The sequence below is a fragment of the Psittacula echo genome, assembly GCF_963264785.1.
Source record: "Psittacula echo genome assembly, chromosome: 24".
Classification (NCBI taxonomy): domain Eukaryota; kingdom Metazoa; phylum Chordata; class Aves; order Psittaciformes; family Psittacidae; genus Psittacula; species Psittacula echo.
The window spans coordinates 2,690,912-2,699,964 of NC_137759.1; positions in this window are offsets into that span (position 1 = coordinate 2,690,912).

Genomic DNA, 9,053 nt, shown 5'->3' on the forward strand with positions numbered 1-9,053 from the left:
TGGCCTCTGGGTGGGACAAGGAGAGCGGGGCTGGCCCAGCCCGGAGGCGGGGAGGCTCCTCAAGCACCAGAGAAGCGTGAGCAGCGGTGCCGTTGTCCCCTATGGCTCCTGCTGCCCTTTCCTGGCTCAAACAAACTTGCCGCTATTCATCATGGGGCATGGTCCGAGCAAGTCATGCCCAGGGTCTCTGAGGGCAGGGTCTGCCCACGGTGCACAGATGCCTGGCATACTGTACACATACACATACATACAGGACACATAGCAAGGCTTCAGAAATGGTTGGGTTAGGTGTGAGCAGGAACCTGCCTTGTCTGAAGCGAAGAATGGGAAAGGGGTTTGGAAAGTTGTTGTTTGTCTAAAACAAGTGCCAACTCCTCCAGGCTGCTGAACACATTGACTTCCATGGAGATAAGGCATCTACAGTTTGGAGTGGATCCAAGACTTAAAGGGACACAGCAGAGAAAAACACGCAAGGCAATTAATAATGATTAATATTAATTGGTGTTTGGTGCAGAGTCTGAATACAGAGTACTTGCAGGCAGAGGCAGACACATCATCTGTGAGGAGGCTGGGCACGAGCTCTTTGGTGAGCACCACTGCATCCTGAAGAGGATTCTGGTCTCTGGTTTCTGTCTGCCAAACACCCATTCACAAGGCAGCCCTTGCCCTGCAGTGGTGAGCAGTGATCCGCTCTGCAGGAGCAGGGGGTATCGTGGTGGGAAAGCCAGAGCTGCGCCCGGAGACCAAATACAGCTTTGCAGAGACTACCTACAACTTCTGACACCACCACCAAGAACACACCCAGCGAGCACCTAAGAGAGGAGGAGCTCTGGGGTCTCAGCAGAGGTACTGGAGGCTGAGAGCAGGCAGGGCAGAAGGTGAGGAGGAAGGAGCTGGTGGACGCAGTGAGCTGATGGAGAGCACCAACGCTGCTCCGTCAGAAGTAGCCCCAGGCAGCACTGCTGGAGCTGGGGTCATTGGGCTGCAGCATCGCTGCTTTTATCCCAGCTGACTTCAAGCTGATTTTATCGTCTCCTCCAGTCATGGCCAATTGAGCGGCTCTGTCAGATGTTTTCACTTTGAGCATGGCCACCGGTGCTCACAGCGCTGGGCACCAGTGCTGGCAGCTGGGTGCTGTCCAGATGGCAGCCTGAGTCCATGTGTGGGTTTGGACCTTGTCAGTGCCTCTTCCCTGGAGACCTGGGTCACATTTGGTGCAGAGAATTGCACGGCAAACATTGTCCCTAGTCACAGGAGAACCATCATTTGCGGGCATAGACATCGTGGCTGACTTAGCTCCAGTTCTGATGGAATTAAGTTCCTGTCCTGAAGTAGCCATGTCCTACAAACCGAGCCAAACACTGCTGTTGAAAAGGTGTGAGAGTAATTACCCATTATGTGAGTACCTAAAAAACAATAATTACATTTTTAATTGAAGCCCTTGTTCTGCTGCGGATATCCACTATGGAAAATTTCCCTTCTGAGCATTAAAGCCTGTTAAACCTCTGAGAAACTGTGAACATGCTTTTGTCATGGGAATGGTAGGCAACATAGGAATTCCTGGACTGTGCTTCTCCCATGAATACGTGGTCCTGCCGTGGTGGCGGAGTGACCAAGGGAAGGGATTTAGCAAGGGCATACCTGAGCAAGTTGCACTCATTAGACCTGCAGAGCCAGCAGGTCACAGTGTGTTCTCTATTCATGTTCTAATTAGAGCCCATTCTTCTCCAGGATCATTAACATAAGAGAGAAAAATGAACAGCTTTGGAGGCCACATTCTGGTTTCATTTACCTTCAAGTAAGTCTGTAACAATGCCAGGGTAAATGTGATTCATCACTTTATTATTACAAGAAAAAGTAAACTCCACCCACACCAACTTTACAGTTCCTGTGACTTCCAGCAATTAATTAACAAGAGTTTTCTGTACCCTGTGAGCTTGTCAACTTGCTGATATAACGAGAATCTATTTTGGGCATGTGCCATTAAGATACTATAAATGCCATACTTTCTGATTAGTACTATTGTTAGGTCAGCATTTCTAAAGGGACATGGCCTAAAAGTCTCCGTGACTTTGACAAATTCAGTATTTTTTCCATGGCTGAGCTCTTAGAACCACACAAAAACCCCACCCGTTGGAACGCTTCCTGCTCTGGAGACCTTGCAGTTCGGATGAGCTCGGACCGTGATGGATTTACGCAGTGTCGTGGTCCAGAACGTGGCAGTGGTAACGTCACCTGACATTTTGACCCCTAGCTGGGAGCATTCATCAGCAGGGTAACAAACAGAGGCTCTAGAGCGAGGACAGCACCACAGGTAATGGATCTCATTTCCAACGCTATCACGTTGATGTAACAAGCTGCCCAGCTGAGAAACTCTGGAATTTGAATGACTTCCTGCTGGCAAACGGCCCTGCTTGTCCAGGGAGCGCTTATGGGTCAGCGCAGAAGAGCAGCTCCTGCGTAGCCGCCGCTGGCAGCTGCGGTGTGGTCACCAGCACCCACTAGATGGGGGTCTAGGATCACAAGAAAGAGCACAAGAAAGAGGCTGCCGAGGTCCGGGTATTGCTTTCCGTGGGGGGCCGAAGGCCTGTGCTAAAACACAGGACCTGAGGCACAGTCCTAAACGTGCTGGGGTGGGGATCGCTGAAGCTGCTTTCCTTGTGACCTGCCAGAGGGGAGATGGAGATGAGCTCTTAGGCAGTGTTTTCTTCTGCTGGGTGCCACCTTGGATTAAAGCAAGGTCAGTGACTACCACGCACTCACACTAGTGCCAGGGGGGATGACACGAGTTTTCAGTTCATGTGGAGAAGGCAACTTTCTCTGTACAACAAAAAGAGTTTCCTGAAAGATGGAAGCATGGACTTTGATGGAAACAAACCCAAAGAGAACACACTTTTGCTGTTCTTTTTTAAACAAACCCAAACCCAAACCCAAAACCAAAACCAAACAACTTTAAGAGCTTTTAAAACTCAATATAAACCTGGTCAAAGCTTTGCGAGTCACTGGGTTTCACAGCAATACTCTACAAATCCAGTATCAGTCTCCAGCAGTCACACATTTCCTGTTTTAAATAAAGTGAGCATCTTTCACAAAGGGCATTTTGGTCGTTGTTGCCATCCTGCTGATGGGAACAGTGAGTGGGGCTTTCACCCCACAGGTCTGTGGAAACTGGTTGCTGCGAATGAGCTGTGATTCTGTGATCTATAAGCACCACACAATGTAGCATCGCCCGAGTGGTCTGAGAGTGCATCTGTAGGGTGCCATCCAGCACCCTGCAAGAGCAGGCCCATGCTGAGCAGCTCTGCAGCTGGATCAGCTTGGGCCAGCAGACACAGCAGCAAGCACATATCCTCACCATCCCTGTGCTGCAGGTCACAACTGTAGTGATCAGTGCTCGGCTGCTGAGCCTTTCCCAGGAGCCCCAGTGCATGACTTTGTGCTCTGAGAGCGTCCTCCTGTATTTTGACTTTGCAGCCGGTTCATTATGAATAGCAGACACTATTACTCTCAGTTAGAGTCATTTTTATCCCCAGGACAAGCTCTGTCTCCCTCAGCTCTCGCCATTGCAATATCTGGCTCCATTCAGCTTCTCCCCGCCATCAGCCTGCCATTCATAGAGCCACAGACTGGGTTGGGTTGGAAGGATCTTAAAGATTACCCAGTTCCAATCCCCTGCCATTGCCCAACATCTCCCAGCAGGCAGTGAGCGGGGCTGAGCCCTGCCAGCCTCTGAATCCTGCTCTGCTGCTATCTGTGCAGCAGAGATACCCACGCAGCACCACAGCTTGTCCTGGCCCTGGCTTGTGGCTGACTGCTCCTCTCCAAGGATTTCTTTTCCTTCTTCCTAAGCTTGGTGCTTGGCTTTCCTCTGCAGTTGAGGGAGTTTGCAGATGCTGGTGTTCCACCTGAGCAGGCAGAGGTTGGTTCCTGAACCAGCCTGGGCTTCCCCTGCCTCCAGAACCCTCCACAGGCTTTGCTCCACGTCTACAGTGTGAAGGTACGGAGAGAACCCTGTAAAGGTAATACTCAGATTGCTGCTCAGTTTTGCATGAAGACTTGATTATTCACACAGAAGATCCCAAATGCAGGCAGAACTCCTGATCTGGAGGAGCATTAAAGCTGCTGAGGGACTTGCAAAGACCAGGAAATGCTCTTTCTTATTTCTGGTTTTCAGAGATTTTGTGCCATTTCCCACTGCTGATGTTGGAATAGGTGATGAGGGCATGGGGTAGATCTAATGTAATTTGTTCTTACAAAGTTGGTACAAATACAGGGTTTGTGAGCAGAAGCTCCCACAGTCGTGACCTTCAAGAAGCAGTTTTGCCTTTGGGTTTCATGTAAATGAAGGCAGGATCTGGACTGTGTCCCGTCACTCCATGCAGTCCCTCACATTTCGTACACAGCTCTCAAGATACCCATTTTAACCACAACTCAGGAGCTCATTTTTGTGCTGGACGCCTGGAAACGTTGGTGAGACTGAGCAAGATTCATTTCTTGAAGTATCAGTGTCTCTTCTGTGGTTTAGATGATCTGACCTGGAAAGTGCAAACACACCTCCCCTAGCAGCTCTTTTCTGAGGTTTAAATATGTGGATGAAACTGATGGATGCATCTAAAAACCTGTCTGAGGGGAAGCACATCATGGAATTGAAGCCTTATTAAATAGGCTGTTTACTGAATTCCTAAGGAAAACCCTTCAGAGAGTGCCTGTTGTCAGCACCAAGAGCATGTTACTGCTGCCAGGTGAACGTTTGGTCCCTTGGCTGATTGCGGAGCTGCTCACTTTGCATTTCCATGTACCTTCCATGCCAAGGAGAAGCAGGATGCCTTGTGGCCATGAGCAAGTGAGACACTCCACGTTTCAAGAGTGTTAGGGGGAAAGGTCTGAATGATGATCTTTTTGCTGCTTAAATCCAACGTTTTCTGCATTATTTCATTGCAAGGAAACCAGCAATAGAACATCCCAAGTGTGAAGCTGAGTTTCCAGGGTTTACAGCTGTGTAATTCCCATGGGATTTACACACACAGTTGTCTGCTGGTGACCCGAGTGACATTGCAGCAGGAGCCTTTCTGCCCATGCAGACACCCAGCAGCTTTCCTCGCCCCCTAACAGGGGATTAAACAAACCCCCAGTGAGCACTGCCGCAAAGTCAGAAGCAAAGAGCATGTGCATGGGTGGGAATGAGGAACAAATGTGCAAAGATAAAGCAGAGGGAGAGCTGGGGGCTGGGATCAAAGCTTTCAGCTCCTCAGCCAGTGGGAATTCCATCAGTACTGAAATACCATTATTTCAGTGTTACCTTATCATTCGTGCTTTGATAGTCTTGAAGTAACAGAGGACACATTCCTGTGTGACCTTACCTAGGTGTTCCTGCTCTGGCAGGGGGATTGGACTAGATGATCTTTTGAGGTCCCTTCCAATCTCTAACATACTGTGATACTGTGTGTGATACTGTGAGCTCTAAGTTGTGGGACCAATTTCACACAAGCGAGCACGTTTGGAGCTAATCTGGGGTAAGGAGAGGATCTGTAGAGCTGATCACTTAACAGTGACAGCACCAGAGGAACAGGTTTCTTGTGTTGTCTTGGCCAGAACTGGGGGAGAGACCAATTCTGCTGGTCCCCATTGTGGACCCTCGCCCTTCGGTTCACTCTACTGCCTGCCAGCAGCCCTAAAATAACCATGGAGCAGAGCAGAGGAGGCCGGATGCTGTTCCAGAGCTGCGCCTTATCGCAGTGCTAAAAGGGGGCTGAGCAGATAGTGCAGCTTTCCTGGCAAACGTGCCCCAATTCACAGAGCAGCAGCGTGGCGAGCAGATGAACTCCCCTCTGACAAGGTTCGCTTCCCGAGTGCTTCAGCAGAGTCCGCGGCGAGGAAGAGGAGTGGAATTTTCCAGCTGCTGAAGTCAGACTGTGGGAGCCGCGCTCCCGCCTGCCCGCCCCGGCTGCTTGTGGATGCCCGCGTAGCTGCAGGCTATGAACTGTGTGAGATTTCTCAGGGGCTTCTCCTAGGTCAGGAACAATCACTGCAAAAGTAGATCAGAGCTCACAGAGGAGGTGGCCTGATAAGCTGGGAACGTGCCTTCCCTTCGGCTCAGTTTCTGTAATGAGCTGTGAGACAGTTTGCGTTGCCTCTGTTGACAGCACACAGCCAGCACCACTCCAAGCTGCTCTGTGCAAGGACTTGGGCCCCATGTGCCTGTGTGAGCTCAGCTCAACACCCACAGGCATCTGGGGCCACGGCTTCAGCTGCCTGCTGTATGATCCATGGTAGGGGATGGGGAGAAGTCTCCCTGTCCAGGACCTCAGCAAGGGGCAGAAGGGATCCTGCGCAGTGTGACTGCCCTTCCCTGGCCGTGCTGGCAGGTGACACTGAGCTCGAAGCACCCTCCACACATCAAATCCCAGCCTGGTTTGGGTTGGAAGGGACCTTAAAGCTCCTCCAGCTCCAACCCCTGCCACAGGCAGGGACCCCTTCCACTGGAGCAGCTTGCTCCAAGCCCCTGTGTCCAACCTGGCCTTGAACACTGCCAGGGATGGGGCAGCCACAGCTTCTCTGGGCACCCTGGGCCAGCGCCTCAGCACCCTCACAGGGAAGAGCTTCTGCCTAAGAGCTCATCTCAGTCTCACCTCTGGCAGTGATTTGAGAGGACATCTGGAAGAAACATGGAGGTGCTGCTGTCCCAGTGACTGCTGCAGGATCTCATCGGCATTTTTAGCCTTTAAGGCAGTGTCTGCAGGTGCTGCATGCATGAGTGTTTGCATATTTGTCAGTTATTGCCATTAACATCAATCAGTTCAGTCCGGCTCCTCTAGAGCAGAAGCTGACTGCTGCTTCCTAATCATCATGCAGAATTGCCAGGGTCAGGTAGAGCCAGGCTTATATAATTTGCCTGGAATGGTGGTGAATTCATCACCATCAGAAGAGAGTGATGCAGGTCCAAAGAGTTTTCTAAATAGTATATTCTACTTTAAAGAGAATTAATTAACACAGGACTATTCCTGTCCTGGAAAAGGAGGTCAATCTAGATGATCACAATTGGTCCCTTTTGTCCTTGTAATACATATACACATATACATTGTTGGGACCTGCTGGAGAAGAGCACAATGCTGATGGTAACACCATGTGGAGAACGCCAAAGGAAATGGGCCGAGTTAAATTTGGAAAAATATATCATGAGAGCAGCAGAAGTAAAGCATTCCCGTCATGTTTTCCCAGCGCAGAGAAGGCAGACTTAGCCCACAGGAGTATCAGAGCAAGCTACTTGAAACAATAAGGCTTTTGGCAGTGTCCAGTTTGGACCACACACTAATCCAGAGTGCCCAAAGGGAGGCCACATGCTGTTGTTGGGAAACTGTGCAAGCCGTTCCCCTGGGTAACGAGCTCATACATTTCAGGTTATGAATATGGTACCTTCAGGTACCTTTGGGGTGTACCTGCAGGTCCTCTACCACAGAAACAAACCACACTCAGAACAAGTAATCATTTGTTCTCCACATATCGAACCCAGACTGGTTTGTGTTGAGGAGACCTTAAAGAAGGCAGAATTGCTCTGGCCTAAGAGCTCATCTCAGTCTCCCCTCTGGCAGGTTAAAGCTATTCCCCTTGTCTAAATGTCCAAATGTCCAAATACAATAAGGCAAGTAAAAAAAAAGGGCCTTTAGAAAGAACTTGGTTATGGCATAAAACCTAAATTAAGCTTCTTTCAAATACATCAGACGGAAGAATTGCCAGTAGGAAAGCATGGGACTGGAAGGAAGAGTCAGAGGTACAGGAAAGGAAAGCTAAATGACTCCTTGCACCCCTTGTCATGCTGGAGGAATGGCGGGGGGGGCGTGTTCCACCAGAAAACCTTTCAGGAGGGTGTAGGGGATTCATTCTCCAGTGGAAGTTCAATAGAGTTTGACAAAATGAGACTTGAGCATCAGCAGAGCAAACCCTTGGGGCATCTTCAGCTCACACAGGCTGGGCCTGTAGAGTGGTGTACAGAGATTTCTGCTTGAAAAATAGCACAAAACAAATCACACAAGCTCCTGAAGCAGAAGTCCCCATAGATATGTGCAGCACAAGGTCCCTGTGCACCTGGGGGAAGCAGGGAGCATGAGCTGGGATTCAAAATAGCCAAAACGTCTCAATCACGCACACTCTCAGCAGAACCAAGGAGAAAACCAGGGCACTTCTGAATGATGGAACCTTCAGGAGCTCAAAGTTTGTCTCACCCATCGGTTGAAACTGCCCAGTCAAAACCTTGAGATAACATTATTTGCCATGGGATGTATGTGCTGAGATACATGGGCTATACAGGCTGAGAGCTGGGCTGGGGCAGGCTGGAGAAGAGAAGGCTCCTTAAGGGGAGACCTTAGAGCAGCTCCAGTGCCTCTTTGTAGCCCCTTGGCTACAAGAAACCTGGAGAGGGGCTTTGGACAAGGGCCTGTAGGGACAGGCCAAGGGGAATGGCTTTAACCTGCCAGAGGGGAGATTGGCAGGGGTTGGAACTGGATGAGCTTTAAGGTCCCTTCAACACAAACCAGGCTGTGAGTCCGTGATTCTAAAACAAACCATTTCTTTATATTTCTGATTTTTCCTGAACTTCGTGTGTTGCAAGAGTTGAAATTTTGACTTTTTGTTCCAAAATAGGGCAAAAATAAATGTTGAAATATTGGCATTTCCCATAGGAAGGAAATTCCATTATTTGAGCAGCTCTGTGAAATACAAAGGAGATTCATTTGCAGAAACTCTGCTAACTTGGAATGAAGGTCACAGCTGCATAATTGGAATCTGCTCCCTGAGCCATGTGAGCAGTGCAGGATACAAAATTAATCCCAACCCCCAAATTAAGGTTACTATAACAAGGAGAACAAGACTCAGAATTGCAAAATCCAGGGAAGGAAGGGCTGAAGGATTGCTTCACACCAGAAACCACATCTTTCACCATGACAATTAGCAACTGGGAATATCTCAGTGGCTTTCTGCATGCCAGTAGAAAGCATCCATGTCCCTATGGCATGTCAAGATGAGCATGGTTCATGTGCCTCTCAGTCATGTTCAAGTGA